General features: G+C 39.9%; 1 long non-coding RNA gene across 1 annotated transcript; it reads right to left on the reverse strand.

Moving 5' to 3' along the window:
* Window positions 1-3449: 3449 nt before the first annotated feature.
* Window positions 3450-8240, reverse strand: LOC142052386 (uncharacterized). The gene is made up of 3 exons (XR_012658820.1): window positions 7599-8240; window positions 3888-7492; window positions 3450-3800 (listed from the first exon to the last, which is right to left on the reverse strand). It is a non-coding gene; the product is annotated as an uncharacterized LOC142052386 (long non-coding RNA).

An 8240-nucleotide genomic window follows, 5' to 3' on the forward strand; every position in this document is an offset into this window, starting at 1 on the left:
AAGCATAGAACCAGAGCTTAAGCTGAAGGCCTCAGGGTCCTTCTTTCTGGATCTCTATAGCTGTTCTACACCTCTATAGCTACTCCCAATCTGGCAGATATGATGAAAGTAGCCTACATAGCCAGAAAAGGTGTTTTCCCCTTTGCCAGCAGTTACTGCCAACATTAAAGCAGGCAAATATTGGGTAATCCCTATGACTCTGCTTATGTTCTGGCATATCTCTGCTTGGAAAACTGACAAGTCAGCATCTGAACAGAATGATTTCTGCTGTAACAAAAAACCAAAGTATTTGCAAAGTGCCTCTTATAACAGATGTTGTAAAGAAAAGGTTAGCAGGTGAACAGATGATAATGTGAGAGCGTTTCTTTTACAGCATTTTCTAACCTGCTTCTCATACTACTTTTGAACTTAAATGGCATTCATCCCTGGGGAATTTTCTTACTGCTTTCTGGATCTTGGGAAATACATATTTTCTACAACTAAACATTTTTGCCTTTCCTTGAATTTCCATTCTCTGCTCTTCTTGCATTAGTCATGTTCTCATACAATGCTTACCTGTTTATTTTATTAAATATTTTTGGAACATCCTGGTACACCCACTGTCTATTCTTCTAATCTGATGCAACTGCTTGTGGTGTTCAGAGAAGATAAGCAACATGCAGAAGACAGCCATCCTCGATCACATCAAAGATCTAGCTAGCCCAGTATCTGACAACGAGCAATGAGTTGTCAATGGGTTAAGAACAGCACAAACTTGCACAGTTTGCCCTCCAGAATGTTTTTCCAGTTTCTAGCGACTTCTAGTTTAGGAACTTTATGAGCAGAAATGTTGTCTTCTTATTTAGTATAGTTATGTATATAAACATTTCTTCTAGTCGTTTGTTTTATCCCTTTCTCAGTCCTTGTAAACAGCATACTCTTGCAGGTCGCAGATGTCGGATTCTCTGGTAGAAAACTAAAACAAGTAGATTTTTTACTGTTATATAAGTGGAGTCACATCATCTGTGGTCATTTCACGCCTAAGGAAAAGAACAAGACTATGCTTAATTATATTCAGATTTCAAAAAAACATTTAGTTTCTTCAAGTTTGGATATTGGTGATTCAGTAGACAGCTTCTTTCTCCAAGTCATTAAAAATGTTGCCTCAGCATGTGGATATTGCTGGAGGTATCAGCCTTAATATTGAATAAAAACACAAAGTTCTCAGCACTTTGAGACTTTAAAAAATAATTAATCCAGCCTGAGTATTGCTGGTTCTGCTTTCCTCAACCTGCATGGCTGACACAGTCTTATTGATGGTCACTTAAATGCTCATTTTTTGTCCTCAGCTGCTTCATATACTTGCCCTGTTTGATGATTGCCCTGTTCCATCCAAGAGGAAGCCAAACATGAGGAAGCTGTACAGAGCTGTACTTGCAGCCAAATGACTATGTTCATTAAGACCTCACCCCACACTCAATTTTATGACTTCGGCGCTGGCTCTAATTACTGAATGGATTGAACAAGCTAAGCACTCTAGCAACCTATTATTAAGACTACCTGAAAACACAGCTGAGTCTAGCTATTAGAGGTGTGACCAACTTTGTTTTGGAAAATAAAATCTAAATGAGAGCAACTCCTCCCCTTCTACCCAGTCTCACCTGACTTCTGCTGATCTGTCACACCCTTAAAATTTTTACCTGAGTGAGATGAAACTACAGAGGAAACCATGAGTTACATGTGATTCAGTACCAAGTTAATAGGACAAAAGGAGAGTGTCCTTGTTCCTTTACTAGTGTGCTCTGCACAGCAACTCCTCTCTTCCATCACTACGCTGGCCATGCTTGCTCGTTAGCCTTGGAGTCAGTTCTGTTAATAGAAAACGTGCCAGTATGAGCCCACCCTCTCGAGAACACGCTGCTAGTAAGTGGTTGATATAGGAGCTTCTGCAGAGTCGGCGGGAAATGAGTTTGCTTAGCCAGGACTTGCACTGTCATTGACCGTGAGCACTCTCACTGCAGTGGTGTCAGCACACCAGCCCAGCTAGGACCAATAAAACCCCTCTGCAGGCCTAAGCATTTGATTATTGCAAAAATAGGTCACCTAGGAATACAGACTGCCAAAAGCACACACGGACAAGTCAACAACTTTTGGATGTGCATGGCAGAATGGGGAAATATCCTAAAACCTAGGACCAGTAATTCAGTGGGAGAAATAATCCTGCTACCCCAGGATTCCAACTGCCACGTTGAAGTTAGTGTGAATACAGCCAATGACTTCAATGTGTACAGGATCAAAATCCTGGGACTTAGTTCTGCAAGGCATCAAGCACTCCCATACGGTGCTGAGAGCACTGGCTTTCCTGTAGAAGCTCATGAGTTTTGAAGAGTCTGAAATTTAAAAACAAAATGCTAGTGCAGATACTTTCTGAAAATGAAAGACCTGCAAAGACATGGAGTCGATACATGAGTTAATTACGTCTCACCTGCTTTCAACGGAAACATAAATTACTGGTTTGGCTAATTACAAGATTGCAAGAGCACAGTTAAAGGTGAGATAGAACCTCTCTTCAAGATCTCTTTGGAATAATAAAAGATAAAGATAACAGGGTAAATACAAATCTATAATTTTTTTCAATTAAACAAAACAAACTATGTCCCTTTTGCTGATATCATTTTAGTATGGAGTCTATTATTTAAACACCTAATCATTTAAAACTGAACCAATGACCTGCATTAAGGTCTAAACTCACCACATTCTATTAATTTCAAGTAAATACAGATTATGGTTAAGCAGTCCATATTTGCCGCTGAAGATGAAAAGGAAAACCATTGTGCTGGGGCCACCAGCAGGGAAACACACAGAACTAGAGCTTGCTGTAGCCATGACCAGTTTTTGAAAACAGCAGCCTTGCCTACAAGCACAGTATATGCAGTCTACTCCAATTTAGTACTAACTAAATTAAACTAACTACTAACTAACTAGCTTATTTAAAGTCGGAAACCTCTCCTGTGCTGGTAGTTCAAGGAGCAAAGATTGTTTTCTCAGCTTCAGACAGCTGAGGGTCTTATCACCATAGGTCCCAGAGCATAAGTAAGCCCAGCTTGATTCAAGGTAAGTGTGCAAAGAAGTGCTATACCTCTGCCTTGCTCTCTCCAGTGCTCCTGTAGGAGGCTGATCACGACAGCTGATTCTGCACACCACCGTCTGGGCCTGTAGAGGCTATTGGCCTTCACACAGCCGTGACGCAGATAATCTGCTGCTGAACTGGAGGGAGCCATGGATTTGACAGATGTTCATGCAACACTCTGCTTGAATCAATACAGCCTACTGGTCTGAAGTCAAATTTCCACGTAGTAAATAAACTGAGGTCAGTGTATCCCCAGCCTGGTTAATCCGCAATCCAGACAAGCCATGCGTAGATAACCGAGAATTAATTTCCACATTGAAATGGTAGACAAATGACTACAAACTGTCTATTTGATTTATTATCTACAAGGAAAAAATACATGTTTTAACTATAATCAGTGTAAACTCTAAACTTTTTAATTTTTTAAGGAAAAAAACCCAAAAGATCCAAAACTAAAAATAATGAAGTGGCTTATTTAAGGCATGGCTTCTTGTTTGCTGATTTGAAAAGCAAAGCAGTGTTACTAAGACAGATGAAGAAGCCTGAGCTGTCTCTCAGAACAGCATATCCAGCATAACTTCACACAGATTAAGTGGTGAGCTGAGAAAAGTTAATTTAAACCAGCTTTGGATCCTCCCCTTTTCAGTCTTCTCAGGAGATGAAATAACAGCTGGTAGCATTATCAGATGGACTAAACAAGGAAAGGAAATAGGAAATCAGTTTGAAACAGCCATGGCTCAGGCAGTTTGGGGGAAAAAAATGAAAGAATTGTGGATACTAGCAGAAGAGGTCACTAGCAAAACTGATGCAGTAGCTAATCCAGTCATGGACACTAAGGTTTGCTGTATTTTCCTTTCTTCTTTAGTTATGTGTTGATACCTACTCCATGGGACCGTGGGCCTAGGAAGGAGAAAAGTTTTATGTGTGTTAGTTTGGAATAAAGAACTGAATTTGGGGGTTTGTCCTCTTGAGCAGTTGAGTCAGTGGATCTGTTCCTAGTAGCTGTCCAGAGGAGGACAAAGCTTTGTTTGCCTTCTTGATGCACTGCGCAATAAACTGGAACTGAAAGAGTTGAGTCAAACAGGATTTTAGCTATTGTGAACAGTCTTTGTAAAAGACTTGAACAGTACAAACTCAGTTTTTCCCAAAGGGTAGGATTGACCAACTATGCAGCTGCAGGTTGGAGCACAACAGACTCCTAGAGCATTCATTCAGCTTTGCTAAACATCGTTACCTCAAGCTTAGGTCCAAATTATTTTACTAATGCTTGGATTAAGCAGAAGATCTTCTCATTACTCTCTGTTCTCCTTGCACTTCTGCCATTTGCCTTTTCATGCTGAAGAGTGGCCTTTCAAAAAGACTGAGTTGTTTGGTGGACAATATTACATAAAATTATATTTTTAATTGTTTTTCAGCCTGTTTGTATCTGTCCCTGAGGAATGGTTTATGGCAAAAGCAATGACAGGCTCCATTGCTTGGGAAGTGTTAAAGACAAACTATTGTGCAAGTTGTTTGCTCCTTACGAGGGGTGTGTTTGCTGAACCACCTTCTCACGGTCCTTGTTCTCTCTATTCCCCTGGGAAAGATAATGATGGACATACTTCAACTTCAACATGAACTAGAAGCAGGCTTTATTTCTACAGAGAATCCATTATGCAGAGAGGAACATAAAGACATGCCAATAATTCTTAGAGTATTTATTACACTGTTATCTCAAACATCAGATGAATTAATAGTTATCTGTAAAATGTACAGTTAGTCTAGGCTAAAACAACCATACCAGTCTTTGAAAAAATTGTAAATTTCCTTTTTCATTCAACAGAATTTTTCATGAATGAATCTTTTGGGAGCAACCCAGGTTTTTGCTTTTCCCATTGAAATTCATTGGTAAAGGGTATTTCCTAATACAAAGTAAAATGTTAATGACCTCCCTCAGCAAATCAGGTTGTGGACTTTAAACATGTGCTTAAAAATTTCAAGCGCATATTTAACTTTTGCTTGTGGGGAAAGTCATTGGGCAGTTAGGCACTTCTGACTGGCTACCGATCCAAATACCAGATATTCGCGATGAAATTTCTCTTGTGAATGGACAAGACTTGGCTTTAGCAGATCCAGGAAGATGAGTAGAAGCATAAAAGGACACGTTCCTTCCCCAGCCTCATGAAAGCTTCTCTGCTACTTAAATGAGTCTTCAGTAATACCCCAAGACCAAACAACAGGACAAATTCTGCTTCCTCAACTCAGATAAGCATTCACAGTAAAATGTAATCCAGGTTAGAAAGCTTTGTCCAAATCTTTGGGCAAAACCAGATGGAATTATTCAGAAAACATGGTAATAGTGGGATAAAGATCTGATGGAGAGTGAGAAATGTCCAAGGCTACTCACGCACATATCACCAGCATCACTAAATGCAGCCCCCAGAGGAAAAGCAATACTTGAAGGAGGAACCAAATTCCATGGGTGGCTGCCAGAAGCTGAGGATTAGGTGCTGCTGTACTATTACTACAGACTGTTTACACACAAGAATCAGGAAAAACACTGTACAGAAATAGGATTGGTAATACTAATCTCAAAATCACAAGGAAGACTATATATATCTAATCTGTTAACTAATATCGAGTTGGGGAAGGGAACTGGTACCATTCCTAGCTACCTTTCTTAATGAAAAAAAGATTTATTCAGCCTTGCTGCCTTGTCTAGTATTTTTTTTCCTACTTATACCTTTAAAGCCACTGAATGATTTTAACCTGATTTTATAACTGGATAAAGGTGACTAACCAATACAGTGCAAAATGTTTTCACAATGAAGGTAACAAGGAAAGACACAGAATCATACATGCTTTTTTATAAATTCCAGTTACACATTAATGAGGGAAATACTCAACATGAGCTTACATGAATCTACAAAGAAGCTTGCAAAGACCCCAACAACAAGAAAAGTTACAGTCAGTTTGCCATCAGTTGGCAGGTGTAAGCTCATAGGAAACTCCTCAGCACAAAGCTTGTGAGGTGGCTTGGTGGTGAACTGAAGTGAGACGGAACATCCCAAGCAGGGAAGGCAAAACAGGCGGTGGAACAACTGACCTCACCAGGTTCAGTCCCTCTGTAGCTGCTTATTCTTACTCACCACGCCATTCGTAAGGATGGTTGAAAGGTGGATTAGATCAGAGAAGGGATACAGCTGAAAACAGCAAGGCCATCTGTGCTACCTGGCTCACATCCCCGTTGTTCTTCACTGAATGATTACACACGGAGATCAGTGAGCTCACTGTAGGCACTGGCAACAGGAACTATGCAGGAGTAGAGATAGGGCTGACTAACCTGGTCAATGAATGCTTGCTCAGAGACAATCTGAGCTTCAATACACACATTGTGAAGGCAGACAAAAATCTGGGGCCTGCAGTGAAGGACGAGGAGGAGTGGATGGCTACACTGTGGGTAATAAAAGGCTTAGAACAGACTGAGAAGTTTTACTCAGTCTGAGGGACACTTTGCAACATGATTAGTATCAATGAACCCAGCAGAACTAATGATGAAGATACCAGACAGTGTAAGAGTATCAGAGTTTGGGTCTGTGGAAGTGAAACTCTAAATTATTCCTATCTATTTTTTGAAGACAAGAATAAATATCTGAACCTTGAAGAAATACAGCAAGAATTTCAAACAAGATGAATAATTGTTCACAAAATAAAACTCTCATATATTAAAGTTTTTTCTTAGACCTACAGGCAGACACTTGTTCCCGTAAGGCACGCGTGAAGCAATGGCACTATGAGACTATGCAATTCTTTCAAGACTAGGCAGGATAAATCAGTTCACAGTAAGCTCCAGGCTTTCATAGCTACAGCTACATGGAAGCTGAACAAGGGTCAGGTCTACACAACATCTCAACTGTGGAGTTCAATCTTACTTTTCCGTATGTCACAACCATTTTTATTAACCTTTGTACAAAGAAAGGCTGAATTACCTATTAACAGCCTCTTCAGTCATAAGCCTTCATTACAAACTGTTCATATGTGTGTAGATCTTTATAGCGTACTTTGTAGCTTAGCTAATGATAACACACGCAATAATCACCTGGTATGGTTTATACAAAGTATTTTTTATATGTACAAACATACCTTCCATGAGCACCACAAGCTTGCAATTTTCAAAACAGCTTCAGGCATTTGGACCTATTAATGTTCACTCAGGAAATTTCTACATCTGTGGAAAACTCACCCTTGATGTCCAAAGACAGGCTGGTAAATAAATGTCTTGTTTTGAAAAAAGGGCTAAGTCCCAGTGGAAGTCCAGCACTTTTGAGCATGACTCAGTCAATAAGGCAGCTTCCCCCTTCATGGCTGTAATCACAAGACCTCCCGGCTGGAAAATATAGCCATCTGTAATTAGAAAGAAATATGCACGTGACATTTATGCTAAATCTACTTTATACGGTCTGACCATAAGAAGTGGCCTTGTAGTTATCAATTTTATTTAAGCCTTTACATTGCCGGGCTGGCTTAAAAGGCCATTTATGTCAATAGGAATCCAACCCTCTTTGTCTTCTGTGCATGCAAGTATAACACTGCAAATATTTACCCAATTAGACAGTTAGCTCCACCCGAGTATGAACAAACAAAAACAACTGCTCATAGCATTCCAGAGAAACAACACAGCACAAGAACAAAGATTTCCACATGCAAACACAGGCAACCAGCGAACCACAAAGCAGCAAAACCAGCAGATTCTTAAACTTTAAAAAATAGGGGCAAGTTCTCTTTGATATCCACAAATCTTTGTGCTGCTGATCCTGGAGTAAGGGATAGAAGCCTGCCTGATTTTTCCAGCTGAGATCCCTCCAGTGAATGTGAGAAAATTAAATACATATTCAGTTGAATAGATGCCAAGGTTGGCTGATGAGAAGACTGATAGCTTCTCAGATGGGAGGCAGAGACTTTTTAGCTTCTCAGATGGGACACAAAGCCATTATATCTTGAGGCATTTTGTATTTGTTTCTTCTCTTTCCTCTGATGGGGTTGTCGTTCCTTATTCCTCATGTTTGTTTCTCACTTGCTGGATGTGGGACATAAGAAACTAGTAACACCCAAGAGATTGATGCCTGTTTGCCATGAGATCTTTTTGCAATCA

The sequence above is a fragment of the Phalacrocorax aristotelis genome, chromosome 2 (genome assembly GCF_949628215.1).
Source record: "Phalacrocorax aristotelis chromosome 2, bGulAri2.1, whole genome shotgun sequence".
NCBI lineage: Eukaryota > Metazoa > Chordata > Aves > Suliformes > Phalacrocoracidae > Phalacrocorax > Phalacrocorax aristotelis.